A 14,518-nucleotide genomic window follows, 5' to 3' on the forward strand; every position below is an offset into this window, starting at 1 on the left:
CACCATCTTCTTCGTGTCTCTCTGGAGCTTTTCCTCTTTTTATAAGGACACAGGTTGTTGGGTTTAGGGCCCTCCCTACATCCAGGCTGCGTCCGTCTCAAGATCCTTAATAAATTATATCTGCAGAGACCCTATTTCCAAATAAGAATGTGTATTTATATTTTTGTTGGAAATAAAAAATGATGCTTCAACCTGACCAGGCGGTGGCACAGTGGATAGAACATTGGACTGGGATACAAAGGACCCAGGTTCAAAACTCCGAAGTCGCCAGCTTGAGCTCCGGCTCATCCGGCTTGAGTATGGCCTCACCAGCTTAAGCATGGGATCTCTGGCTTGAGCATGGGATCATAGACATGACCCCATGGTCACTGGCTTGAGCTTAAAGTCTCTGGCTTGAGCAAGGGGTTACTCTCTCTGCTGTAGCCCCCCCCCCCCCCGCATTCAAGGCACATATGAGAAAGCAATCAATGAACAACTAAGGTGCTGTAATGAAGAATTGATGCTTCTCATCTCTTTCCCTTCCTGTCTGTCTGTCTCTATCTGTCCCTCCCTCTGACTCTCTTCCTGTCTCTGTCAAAAACAAATGAAAACAAAACAAAACAAAAAAACAATGCTTCATTAGATTCTAGGAGGTTTCATATGTACATGAAACCTGCGCATTGGGGGGCGCAGATACTATTCAACTCACTATAACTTCCATTGTACAGGTGGAGGGGAGGAAAGATAAATGACAATGGAGGAGGTAGGTATGTTGGTGAGAAGTTCCATTCTAATGATTTCTACATTGTGTGTGCGTGCGTGTGTGTGCGTGCGTGTGTGTGTGTGTAAAGTAGGCTCATCATCTAAGAAACGTGTATATTTCAATGTAGTTAACATAAGTCTTGAAAAGGTTGGTACTACCAGTGTGAGTAGACTGACAAAATATATTAGAACTGAGGTTTGTGATCATGAATTTACTTAGGGGCATTTGTCTGCCCCTAAGAACTTGAATTTCAGATTTAATGGTATGGCTGATCTTCCAGTGATCCCAGTACAAATGAGGTCTTTGATTTTCTGTTTGAACTTAAGCCCATAATACAGCCACACAGTTAGAGTTGTTCCATAATAATTCCTATCAAAATTCATATTTATGTGCCCTTGGTCATTTTTCTTTTTTTAAGTTCGGGGTGACCTTCACTGCCTTCTCTCTGTACTGACAGTGCATCGAAGACGACATCTCCAACTTAGTTAACCAGACGGGCTGCTTTCAAATTCCTTGCTTTATTTTCTGTGATCCCACAGAATGGTCCATTTATATTTAGTTTATTCCATTCTTACATTTGTTATTGTTAGACACAGCCTATGTGTCTGTGACACCAGCCAGACTGCACGATCTAATAAGCAAAGGAAGGGGTCACATTGAGGTTTGGCTTTCTGTTGTATCTTGTACATTGCAGTGCACGGAACAGACACTTGGTAAATGTTTTAAAGAATTGAGTTGGTGAGAGGTTGCTATTATATTTGTTTTACAGTTCATATAGGAAGATAAACCTACTGACACAAAATTGTTTTATTTTTCTAGTAAAGGATGTAGATTAATAACAAGCTGTATCTTCTTTCTTGCCGAGAATTCTTTGGCCAGGCTTAACGATGCACACCAAAAGGCTTGAGACAGAGGGAAACAACCTATCTTAGATAAGAATTTAATTTGTGGCTTATTAGTGTAATAATCTTGCCAAGAGATTTAACTTGTCACTAGCAATGTGGTCTCCAAAGATTGTCATTGTTTATTATTATCAATATGTCACTTATTGCATTCTCTTTCTAAAGAATATCTGGTTGAAAAGCTGCATTTTTTAAAGCTAAAACCGCATCCATGCCCTTGGAATTATTTGCTGAAGGTCCACTGTGTACCTAGCACTGGTCTGTGTTCCCAGGACAGTCAGTTCTGCGTGGATCCTGACATCAGGGACTTTATGGTCATAACTACACAGGATGACAGAAAATGATACCGAGAGTTATGGATGTGCCAAACGGTGGAGAGGGAATCTTCTGTGTTGAATCTAACACTCAAAAAAAAAAAAAAAAGATTCCAATGATCTCAATCCATTAAAATGCACCCTACATGCTATTATTCCTAAAAAGCAAATTATCTTTTCTATTTATCTTGACCCTAACCACCATTTATTATTATATATATACAACATGTCCACATTGTTTTAATTTTCTGGAGAACCAAGGACATTGGTAAAGACATTTACATTTGCTTAAAAATAGAAAAAGAAACACTATTCATCATTTGGAATTCACTTAAATAAGGAAAATGTCCAATTCAACAAAACTTGGCGAGAACTAAGGAAAAATGCAAGGAAAACAATCACTTGTATGATAGGTTAATTTCATCTAAGCCTTAAAAATCAATTTTAAACTGTTTTTAATAGCCAAAATATATCCCATAAAATGAATGTAACAATTTAAAGTAAACTCTGTTATTTGGGAGATAAATGTTTTTGGATATTAATATCTAATGGATAACTTAATTAGACCTTGAAAATGCATTAAAAGCATTCTTTTGCACTTGAGTTATATGGAAAACAGCTTGAATAATGTTTAGTGTATTTATGGTTTTGCCTTGACAATAATAAAGGGCAGTTTTTCTCTCACAGTTCGCTCACCCACAGATGTCCCTGCAGACCAGGCCGGGTCCCAACAATTCAAAGGTGAAGGACCAGAGACGTCCCTTACCTCATGACAGCCTGTATTATCGTTGCAGGAAATAGTATAATTACAGGTTCCATAAATGCTCTCAATAACATAATTATGATTATGTGCTTCAGCGTAATGAGGAGGCCTAATTCGATAGGACAGTCATTTCATGCTAAACCGAGACGGAGAGGTTGAGAAAGAGCCAGCCAAGCAGAGAATCAGTTGCCCCAGAGTGGCCCCTCCACTGAGCCTGTGCTAGGTGATCCCATCAGAGCCAGAGATGCGCACATGGCACGTGTGTTTGTCCCTGTTAGAAAGTAGAAATCACATATCATCATATACCACGCTTTGCTTGGTATGAACACAGTTTTTTTGTGGGTTTTCTTTTTTCTTTTCCAAATGAGTCATATGCTTAATAAGGTGAAAAATAGGCATTCTAAAATGAAGCATAATTTGCATTAAAATAAAATGAAGCCTGTAAAGTTCAATGGCCTGTGATCTCACCAAGCCATCTGAGACGGACATTTGTTGGGTGGCGATGTGGTGTGCGGCATGGCTGACGGAGAAGCCCATTTCTCAGTGGGGAGAACCACGACCCTGTAAATACGGCCTGGGAAGAGGCCGTATGTATATGCCAGACAGTATGTACATGCAATGGCAATACAAGGAAGGTGGGCGCTTGATTTAGAGAAGAACATCCATCAGCAGCGGGCTTTCCTTCTTTATGCATTTCCCCCACACGGCGCACGCTATTACTCTTCATTGCTACACTGGGCCTGCACCGTCCTCTGTGACTTCAAGAATATACTATATTTTCAGTGACCACATCACATCAATTATTTATTTATTTATTTTCAAATAGAGGTGGGGAGAATTATGATATCTCTGATGGTATTTCTGAGAAAATATCTGCCTAATAGTTCTCACTGAGAAACTTTCACAATGCACTTCTGCACAGGGTGTTGGAATAACATCTAAGTCCTGATAATTCCATTAGGCAAATAAATATAACTGATTCTATCACCATTCGTATATCAGACCAATGGTCATTTCACATAGAGTGCCCTAAGGGTTATTTTTAAAATTCTGACAATTGTTACGGAAATCGCGTCTCTGTGGGGTTTTTTTGGTAATGATTTAGTTCCTTTTATCAGTGCTATGTTCAAGGCACCTTTGTACAGCATTTCAAGTTAATAGATAACCTGTTGTATCATTTAATCCCCAGAACAAAGATGTAAGACAAACACATCCTCTCACATTATACTTATTTGGCTAAACCACAGGATTCTACTAATCTCCCCAAGCTGGCATTTGTGCTTCACCATTTTTTTTAATACCAGTCTTTTTTATTATTATTATTATTACTACTATTTTTAAGTGAATGGCATAAAGGCAGAGACAGACTTCCACATGTGCCCTGGCCGGGATCTACCCAGCAAGCCCCCTACCAGGTGATGCTCTGCCCATCTGGGGCCATCGCTCCATTGTTTGGAAAGAGAGCTATTTTAGTGCCTGAGGAGGAGGCCATGGAGCTATCCTCAGCGCCTTGGGCCAACTTTGCTTGAACCAATTGATCCATGGCTGTGGAGGGGAGAAAAGAGAGAGAGAGAAAAGGGGGAGGGGGAGGGGTGGAGAAATAGATGGTCACTTCTCCTGTGTGCCCTGACTGGGAATCAAACCCAGGACTTCCACGTGCTGAGTCAACATGTTACCACTGAGTCAACCGGCCAGGGTCTAATACCAGTTCTTTTTTAAACCATCCTTTATTTGACTTGTCTATGTGTTTTCTGGTTTCAGAACAGTTTTCCTAGATGGAGGAGAATTTTGTAAATTGTGTTTTCCACACTGATCTGGTTTAATGAAATTCCTCTTGTGGGGCAGAACTACTGGCATAGATTAATTAAGAAAAGAAAAGGGCTGGCCCTGGCCAGTTGGCTCAGTAGTAGAGTGTCAGCCCAGCATGTGGATGTCCCGGGTTTGATTCCTGGCCAGGGTACACAAGAGAGGCATCCATCTGCTTCTCCACCTTTCCCCTTCTCCTTTCTCTCTGTCTCTCTCTTCCTCTCCCTCAGCCAAGGCTCCACTGGAACAAAGTTGGCTCGGATGCTGAGGATGGCTCCATGGCCTCCACTTCAGGCACTAGAATGGCTTTGGTTATAACAGAGCAATGCTCCAGATGGGCAGAGCATCACCCCCTAGTGAGCATGCTGGGTGGATCCCAGTTGGACACATGCAAGAGTCTGTCTCTCTGCTTCCCTGCTTTTCATTTCAAAAAATATAAAAAAATAAATATAAATTTTAAAAAAAGGTATTGATATCATTTCTGCATTTTGCAATTATACCACACCTATGGTACAATGTATCATTTAATCCTATTACTCATAACAGGATTGATGTCAAGTACCACTTGTAATGACAGCCAGATATTACCAAAAACCACTCTGTCGAACCTGTCCTCTGTATTTGATGTTTGCATCATGATTAAGAAAGATCCATTTCAGCGCTGGCCAGTTGGCTCAGCAGTAGAGCGTTGGCCCTGCGTGTGGAAGTCCCGGATTCGATTCCTGGTCAGGGCACAGAGGAGAAGCACCCATCTACTTCTCCACCCTTCCCCCCTCTCCTTCCTCTCTATCTCTCTTCTTCTCCCACAGCCAAGTTTGACCCGGGGGGGGGGGGGGAAGAGGGTTGTGCTAAGAACAGCTTCATGGTCTCTGCCTCAGGAGCTAGAATGGCTCTGGCCACAGTGGAGCAATGCCCCAAATGGGCCAGGCATCGCCCCTGGTGGGCATGCTGGGTGGATCCCGGTCGAGCACATGCGGGTGCCTGTCTGACTGCCTCCCTACTTTTCACTTCAGAAAAATACAAATAAATAAATAAATAAATAAAAGATCCATTTCTGTGAAGGCCATGGAAGCACACCTGTGTTGTAACTGTCTTATGAAGAAGTCTTCTTAATTCCTAGTAGGTTTTTGTTAGTAAGGTCTGTGATTAAGACATCCATTCACTGTTGAGCAGTCTTTGTGCAATGAGGGGGCAGGGGGAAGGAACACATCAAGAGATTGCCCTCTGGCTATGAAATTCAGAGACTCTTAATAGATTTTTAAGTGGATAATAATGAGAATATTGCATGAGCAAAGCACAGACCCCGCATAATGTGAATTCCACTGCTTAGTCGATGTCATTATTCGAAAGGAAAAATAGTCAAGAAGATAAATTGAAACAATTAGATGAACTAAAGTATTCGGAAGAAAAATGTTCCCATTAAGTCCCCTTGTAAACTTACTTCTTATTTCCTATGCCTTCATGTTTTAGTAAAAAATGAGCAGACGGGATTCCCTCAAGCGTCCATTGTTCGGGGGGATGACAACGCACAGAAACCAAGTGGTGAGGATAAAGCAGGGCCTGTCGGGGCTTCCAAATGCCATAGTGAGTGTGTGTGTGTGTGTGTGTTCAAAACATCCCTTTCTCCACAGAGAGTAGCAAGGGATTCGGTAGATTTTCCAGGAGGACGGCAGATGCCAAGACAGAGGTCAGCGGGTAGGATGCTGGTTAGGCAGTGACCTTGGGCCACATCCCTGAGAAAAAGAGGGAGAGGACGGTGTCCTAATGGCCCACTCAGCCGACCCTCGAGGAGCTTGGCTGGAATGGCTGGACCTTTACACGACTGCATGGAACACTAGCTGGATGTGGGCCCCCTGGAAGGGGTGTGCCCCTGCGTGAGGGAGGGCACTTCTCTCTGATGGCATGGGCAGATAGAAAGCCCTCTTGAGTTGGGGCCACCTGCCCTTCCTTGAAGGAGATTCTGGGTGACATGTCACTGTGCCTGCCCCAGAGTGTGCTTATATACTTTAATCAAAGACTGTGAAACTTTGTTCTTTGCGATGGTTTATTCCTTCATTAAATTAACAGCGTATGAGAGCTCTGTGTGTGCCAGGCATGATGCTGACGTTTCAGGGTGCTGATGAGTCTCGCCATCTGGTTCACAGTTTGTTCTCTGACCCCGCAGAACTTTGATTGATTGGTCCTCTCAACATCAGAGGCGACTGAGAATAACTAACCTAACATGGAGGTGGCTGAAGAATTCACTGTCACTGTCCCCTGGCCCTTGAGGGAATGACAGGGAGGATTCAAGTTTGGGGCAAGAAGAGACACCCATGCTCTCACAAGCCAGGTGCTGTCTGGTGGAATTGAGTTTGGGGGGGCATTCTGGGTCAGGGTAGCAGGCAGTCCACAAGATTATTAGTTTGTCCCCTCTCGCTGTGTGTTAGAAGTAGCCCTGATCTTTCACAACACGGGTCAGTCTGGACAGAGGCATCCTGGCTTCTCCATTAGGGCCAGTTTAGGTTGATGGATTTTCACCACATGTTCAAAACATCAGAGCTGCTTCTCAGCAAGTATTTTTCTGTGTCTTTCGATAGTAATATAAATATTATTGAATTTTGTAAGTGGTAGACATTGACCTTCCTGTGTCTGGCCCTTGTCCTTTATCATCAGGGGTCTTGTCATTGTCAGCTGCTTTATGATAATGGTTTGCAAACTTCTGGAAACTTTATTTTGCGTACTGAGTTCGCCTATGACCTAACTGCCTCTAAATACTTAATTGTATATCAGAGATTGATTTCGTTATTCCTTCTTGAATCCAATTCACCATACAAGGACTGAAACGTGTAGGTTTATTATAATGCTCATAAAAATTGGGGAAAATGTCAAAAAGGAGTATAAAGTATATATATATATATATATATAATATATATATATATACTTCATATAATATATCCCCTAATTTTTGTGAGCAGTATATTATTATTATTTTTTTATAGAATGACTTTTCAGGGAAAGGGAGCATGGGGAGGATATAGGGAATGACATGAGTGCAGAAAATAAAAGACAGACTATTAAAGATAAGTTCCACTAGATCACAGAAGAGTAACAGAGCACCCAGCCTATGCAAGGCGTTTTTTTCCTCTATGTTTTACCAATATTAGTACAGTGACTTCTCATCACCATTGTATGAGGTAGAGATGATCATCATCATTCCCATATTACAGATGAGAAAAATGAACCAGAAGCAATTAAGGGACTCCTCCCAGGCTGCACAGAGTGGGCAGGAGTCCATCTTGGGCTAATTGGGAAGCCACTGAGCAGAATGCTCTGCTAACGCAGTGCCCGGCACACTCCCTCACTCCGACAGCAATCAGTCTTGGGTGTCTAAGTGGTGTGTAAAGGATGATGCCAAGGACGATGTAAAAGAGCCAACAGCATCTGCATAATTTAGGAGAGACATTGAGAGCGATGAGACTGTCAGCACTTTCTCCCGTTGTGATTACTCCAGGCGGAGGGACCCATTTACGCCCAATCAAAACTCTAACTCCAACCGCAGTGTGGAGTTTTTCACTAGTGGTGGTGAGAGCAGAAAAAAGGACACATTAGATTTTCATAGTAGTAATTAATGACACATTAAAATAAAAATAAAAACAAAAAACAACTTAAGTAGCTTGTTTTATAGGCTATGTTTCTCATGCAGGTTTAACATGGTGTTATTTCTATATTGTATGCTATATATATAGTCGGTAGTCTTGTGATATGCCGGTGGCGTGGGAAATCCTGAGTTTCCTACACTTTTGAAAGATCTTTAAAAAATGTGGATGCGTGTTTTGTTAAATACTGAGTCATTCTCCTCTTACAAATAAGAGTCATCTCAAAGATTCAGTCCTTTTCTTTTTTCTCTTTGCCATATCCTAGGGGAAGCAATTCTGATGCTTTTTCCCCCCCAGAGGATAGATACAAAATTATGTGACCCTGTTGATGATAATAAACTAACTAAGTACCACCTGCCAGCTCAAGTTCAATGTTAACCTGTCCTGACCTGGACTTCCTCACCGCCCCCACCAGTCCTGATTGGGATTAGATAGCTTTGTTCCAAGCTGGTGTAGACATGGAATATTCCAACCACTGCAGAAGTCCAGGCCAGCTCTCCTTCTTACGCCATGTCCTCACCTGCCCCCACCAGAAACTGTCCAGTCCTTGCCATAACCCGGAGATTTGCCCTGGGCTTTGACACTATGGATCCCTTCCTCCCTTCAGGCCTCAGCCTTTCCTTGTATCAGGATTCATTATCACACAGGGTGATTGAAATAGGTGTTATCAATTTTTCTTTAAGGCAAACATCAGCGCTGTTTTGCCCAATGGAGAAATCATTACACTGTTTATATTATTTAGGTCCAATAACTTGGTACTCTGGGTTTTTCTTTTTTTATTTATTTATTTTATTTTATTTTCAGTCTCATCTATGATTACCTTGTTATACTCAAATAATAATTTTCATTTGCTTACAAACTGAGTATGATGTGATGAGTTTATATATAGGATGCCTCTCTCCATAAACATCCCACATAGTGGCTATTATTCCCATTTTAAAAGTGAGGAGCTGAGGCTAAGAATGTCATCATTTTACCTAATATTAGAGATCTATAAATATCAGAGTGAGAATTCAAACCAAGGAAACTTTTACTTCAAAATCTGTTTTGATTCCACTGAAGAAGTGAATTTTTATTATTTTCTTAAGATTGTGACATATGTTGGGTTTATATTTATATCAAGCACTTGATATAAATATCTATCATGAGATTTTTGTTTTATCTTCAGAGAAAGTGAACTGAATTGTAGGTATTTTTATTTGACCAAATAATTTTAACTGGCTTTGATTAAGTGGAAAAAATATATAAAGTAATCAAGTCTAGCTATGAGAAAACTTGATTTTCTTTAGGTTGAGTAATCCAATCCAAAGTCAAAGTCCACTCTTATAAAAAGAGCTTTAGTTGGAGACTGTTTGAAGTTTCATCAGCATTAAATAATCTGAAAACATTTTCAAATGTGACATTATGCCACAGTCTCTTGAAATCAGTCCCATGTGCATTAAAAGACTTTTCTCCTGCAACTTTTAACAACTCATTCTGAATATCTGTGCATAGGTTTTATGTTTCTTACTCTGAAATGTGTATAAATGTTTTCACTATAAGTGAATATATTTGTAAATCAATGTTTCAAAAGATGTTTTATATTAACTGTTTATATAATTTTACAGTATATTCCTAATGAGAACATTTTTAAAAATTTTGACCTTTAAGACTGCTGAGTATAGCAAAATGAATGCCACTGTATCTTAAATAATGTTCAAAGGAATGGAACAAAAGTTATATTTGTCACAGTTGAAAATACTCCAATGTAATCTCTTTTGATTTATGGACCCAAAGTTCCCTGCAGATTCTGTAAATCAAAGTAATATTCTGAGTGTCCAAGACTGTTTTTGGAGTTTCTGATTCAGATACAGATTTGTAATGTGACAATTTGTCCACTTTTATTTTGATCTATCATCACAGAAGATATTCTGATATAGTACATGCCTTTCTCGCTGAGTCCACTCAAGTTAGAGGACAATTTTATAATCTGCCTGGTAAGGGCAGATTTCAGCCTGAAAGAAAAAAAAAAAAAAGAAGATATTGAGAAATTATATCCTCATGCTCTGACAACAAAATTTTGGTCAGGAAATACCTACTTTGCAATGACATTCAGAGATGCTCATGATTTCATAATACATCTCCAATATGCTTTTAAATTAAAAAAAAATTTTTTAGAAAAGTAAGTGATGCTTTTGCCATTGCAGACCCTGCTGGGAAGGGCACTAGCCCTAACGTGGTGCCCATCCTGTCACCATGGCCCAGCTCCATGATTTTGAAGCAGAGATTAGTCGGAGTTTTGTTGTTGTGATTGTGGTTGCTTGTTTTGTTGCATATTGCAGGATGTTCAGAGTGTATCCATATACTAATCCTTCTTCAGGTACCAGAGCTTGCCGAGGATGAAACACGCTGAGTGTAAAGAAATGTGTGCTGTCCCTGGGAAAACATGAATGAACATGACTATCTTTCCAAACAACTATGACTTGGGCAACATCTGTGAGACACGTTATCTTCAAAGGCAAGTAAACTCCAACAGAGAATTGGGTAACAGGGTAATAGCATGAGCATTTGTGATGTCGGGTCCCCAGGTTAGGGAGGGATGGAATAATTCTGATGACAATAACAAAATTTAGCTTCATGACGACTTTCCCGAAGCTGGAGTTCCATCCTCTGTACCACATGCAATTTGGGCTGTTTTTAAAAATTCCCCAAGTTATGTCAAAAGCCAAACTGGGATCCTGGTTTAACTCATTTTCATTGTGTGTTGACACAGAGCACCCAGTCCTCTTCATTCCTTCCTCCTACACGTGGGAGACACCAAAATTCTTCCTTTCTTCCTCCTACACGTGGGAGGCACCAAATTCTTCCTTCCTTCCTCCTACACATGGGAGGCACCAAATTCTCCCTTTCTTCCTCCTACACGTGGAAGGCACCAAATTCTTCCTTCCTTCCTCCTACACGTGGGAGACACCAAATTCTCCCTTCCTTCCTCCTACACATGGGAGGCACCAAATTCTTTCTTCCTTCCTTCCTCCTACACGTGGGAGACACCACATTCTCCCTTCCTTCCTCCTATACGTGGGAGACACCAAATTCTTCCTTCCTTCCTCCTACACATGGGAGACAACAAATTCTTCCTTCCTTCCTCCTACACATGGGAGACACCAAATTCTTCCTTCCTTCCTCCTACACGTGGGAGGCACCAAATTCTTCCTTCCTTCCTCCTACACGTGAGAGGCACCAAATTCTTCCTTCCATTCTCTTACACGTGAGAGGCACCACATTCTTCCTTCCTTCCTCCTACACGTGGGAGACACAAAATTCTTCCTTCCTTCCTCCTACACGTGAGAGGCATGAAATTCTTCCTTCCTTCCTCCTACACGTGGGAGACACCACATTCTTCCTTCCTTCCTCCTACACGTGGGAGACACCACATTCTTCCTTCCTTCCTCCTACACGTGGGAGACACCACATTCTTCCTTCCTTCCTCCTACACGTGGGAGACACCACATTCTTCCTTCCTTCCTCCTACACGTGGGAGACACCACATTCTTCCTTCCTTCCTCCTACATGTGGGAGACACCACATTCTTCCTTCCTTCCTCCTACACGTGGGAGACACCACATTCTTCCTTCCTTCCTCCTACATGTGGGAGACACCACATTCTTCCTTCCTTCCTCTTACACGTGGGAGACACCAAATTCTTCCTTCCTTCCTCCTACACTTGGGAGACACCACATTCTTCCTTCCTCCTACACGTGGGAGACACCACATTCTCCCTTCCTTCCTCCTACACATGGGAGGCACCAAATTCTTCCTTCCTTCCTTCCTCCTACACAGGGGAGACACCAAATTCTTCCTTCCTTCCTCCTACATGTGGGAGACACCAAATTCTTCCTTCCTTCCTCCTACACGTGGGAGACACCACATTCTTCCTTCCTTCCTCCTACACATGGGAGGCACCAAATTCTCCCTTCCTTCCTCCTACACATGGGAGGCACCAAATTCTTCCTTCCTTCCTTCCTCCTACACAGGGGAGACACCAAATTCTTCCTTCCTTCCTCCTACACGTGGGAGACACCACATTCTTCCTTCCTTCCTCCTACACGAGGGAGACACCACATTCTTCCTTCCTTCCTCCTACACATGGGAGACACCAAATTCTTCCTTCCTTCCTCCTACACGTGGGAGACACCACATTCTTCCTTCCTTCCTCCTACACGTGGGAGACACCACATTCTTCCTTCCTTCCTCCTACACGTGGGAGGCACCACAGCAGCAGCAACAGATGTAAAGCCAGCTGCTCTCAGTGGGTCGGTTTTCTGGTCCCCCAACCAGAAGGTCTCTGCTACATGGGGATTGTCCCCTTCCACGTGGATTCCTCCTTGGAGTTAAGGCTTTGAAGGGCCATGTCCACCTCTGAAGGGTACTGCACGCAAAAGGGAATGTTTAAAGTTACTCTGAGCCATCAAGACTTGACACAGAATTTGTCAAATTCTCTGCTGTAACTAGCAAGGCTCTGGGTAGATGACATGAGGAGCATTATCACGGAAGAGCAGACAGTTCGTAACTGGTGTCTATTCTAGATCTTTCACTTTCTTGTTCCTTAAATCATATTCTTTATTCACTTCTAATTATCCAGTGTCATCTGCCACCCACCCCCTTTCAAAACACAGCCTCCAGCTTCTTCTAGACACTATTCTCCTTCTTCTTCAGCTGCGACTCTCCCCCCAAAAACACTCACCACCACTGTCCACACCTTCACTCTCTAGCCCTTCTGTTTTATCCAAATCGGAACTCTTCAGTCTAACGACAACTCTCTGCTCCTTCATTTTAGGTTCCTCTAAACTTTTTTGAAAACATTCCCCAGACTGTGTGGATATAGATGTAAGTTGTGGTTTCCAACCCCATCTGGACACTTGGGTTCATTCACCATCCTCTTAATTTTGTAGCCAGTTTGCGCTCCCGTTGTCTGTGGAGAACCTTCCGACTTGACTCACGTCTCCCATGGTCCCTATTCCGACGTTCTCTCTGTGCGTGCTCATAAGGAACTTCTTCAACCTCCTTAATTTACTTCACTTCTGCCTCTCAGTTCACCTGTATGTGCTCCCATCCTTACAACCCCCATGTTGGTCTCATGGAAAAGAGCCCTGCTCCTAGGTACAAGAAAACACCCTTCACTTACATTCTTCTAGCCCTTACACCCGCCCATCTCTAGACATGAAGGGTTTTGTTCCAAGAATTATCAAGTCCCTCCTACATTTTAACACTTTCTCTGCCTATTGGCTTTTCATTCTGAGAGATGGGAGTAGCTGCCACCTGAATATAAGCCCTCCTCAAAGCTGACTGGCTCTGGTTGTCAACCCGTTGCTCTCCTTCCTGTCAATCAAATACTTGAAAAGCTCATCGTCCGCGCCTGTCTTCACTGTCCACTGTAATTTGGCTTCTGCTGTCATTCCTGCGTTAAAATTGCCCTTGCAGTGTGAATAGTGACTTGCTTGTGGCTCGTTGGTCCTTTTCTTACTAGAACTCCTCATGGCCTTGGGCCTTATGATCATGCTCTTTTTATTAAAATGGATTTTATTTTAAAAGCCGCTCATGATCCTTTGGTTAACTCTTCAACCATCCATCCATGAGGAACCTGGTAGAAATGCTCCCATCTTTTTTTCGCCATCAACATTCAGTGGGATCTTAGGTCCTACAGGACCTGCTCTGATACAGGACACTTCATGTACCTCTCCTAGTTCAAATTGTTTGTCCAAAGTGGTTCTAATTTACTGAGTTTGGCGATAAGGCTCAGCAGCCTATATCTGTAACAATCTCCACAGGCAATTTGGATGAGCAGCCCGGTTCAGGAACCACTGTTGGAGAAATACACTTTTTTAAAGAAGTTTTGTATGGTTGATACCTTCGAAGATAAGACCCGTGCGTAATCCCCAGCCTTTCTCCCCTGACATTCACCACTCCGTACAATGTCGTACGTCTTTATGCAGAGATGCTTAAAATTCATCCTTTTCTCTCAGATTTTTCTGGAATGTGACCCCCCCCCCCCCCATTTTCACATGAGAAACTCTCATTTTTAAAGTCTCAGTGTGAGCTGCGTCTTTCCTGTGATTTCTTCCAGTTGGATAACCTTTCCTATTTCACACAACTGCGGTTGACAACCGTTCCTGTGCTACCATTTGAGCCTGCAACAATGTCTTAATTACTGTCTGTATGACATCATCGCCCACGTGTGTTCACGTGCCGCCAGGTGGACTGAGCCAGACATCGCATTCCTCTTCAATGGACTGTGTTGCTTCTGATCAGAACCACCAAGCCGTGAATTCTCTTATTTAAATAACGTACATTACACGCATTTCCACATACAAAGAGAT

This window comes from Saccopteryx leptura, chromosome 1 (assembly GCF_036850995.1).
Source record: "Saccopteryx leptura isolate mSacLep1 chromosome 1, mSacLep1_pri_phased_curated, whole genome shotgun sequence".
In the NCBI taxonomy this organism is placed as follows: Eukaryota; Metazoa; Chordata; class Mammalia; order Chiroptera; family Emballonuridae; genus Saccopteryx; species Saccopteryx leptura.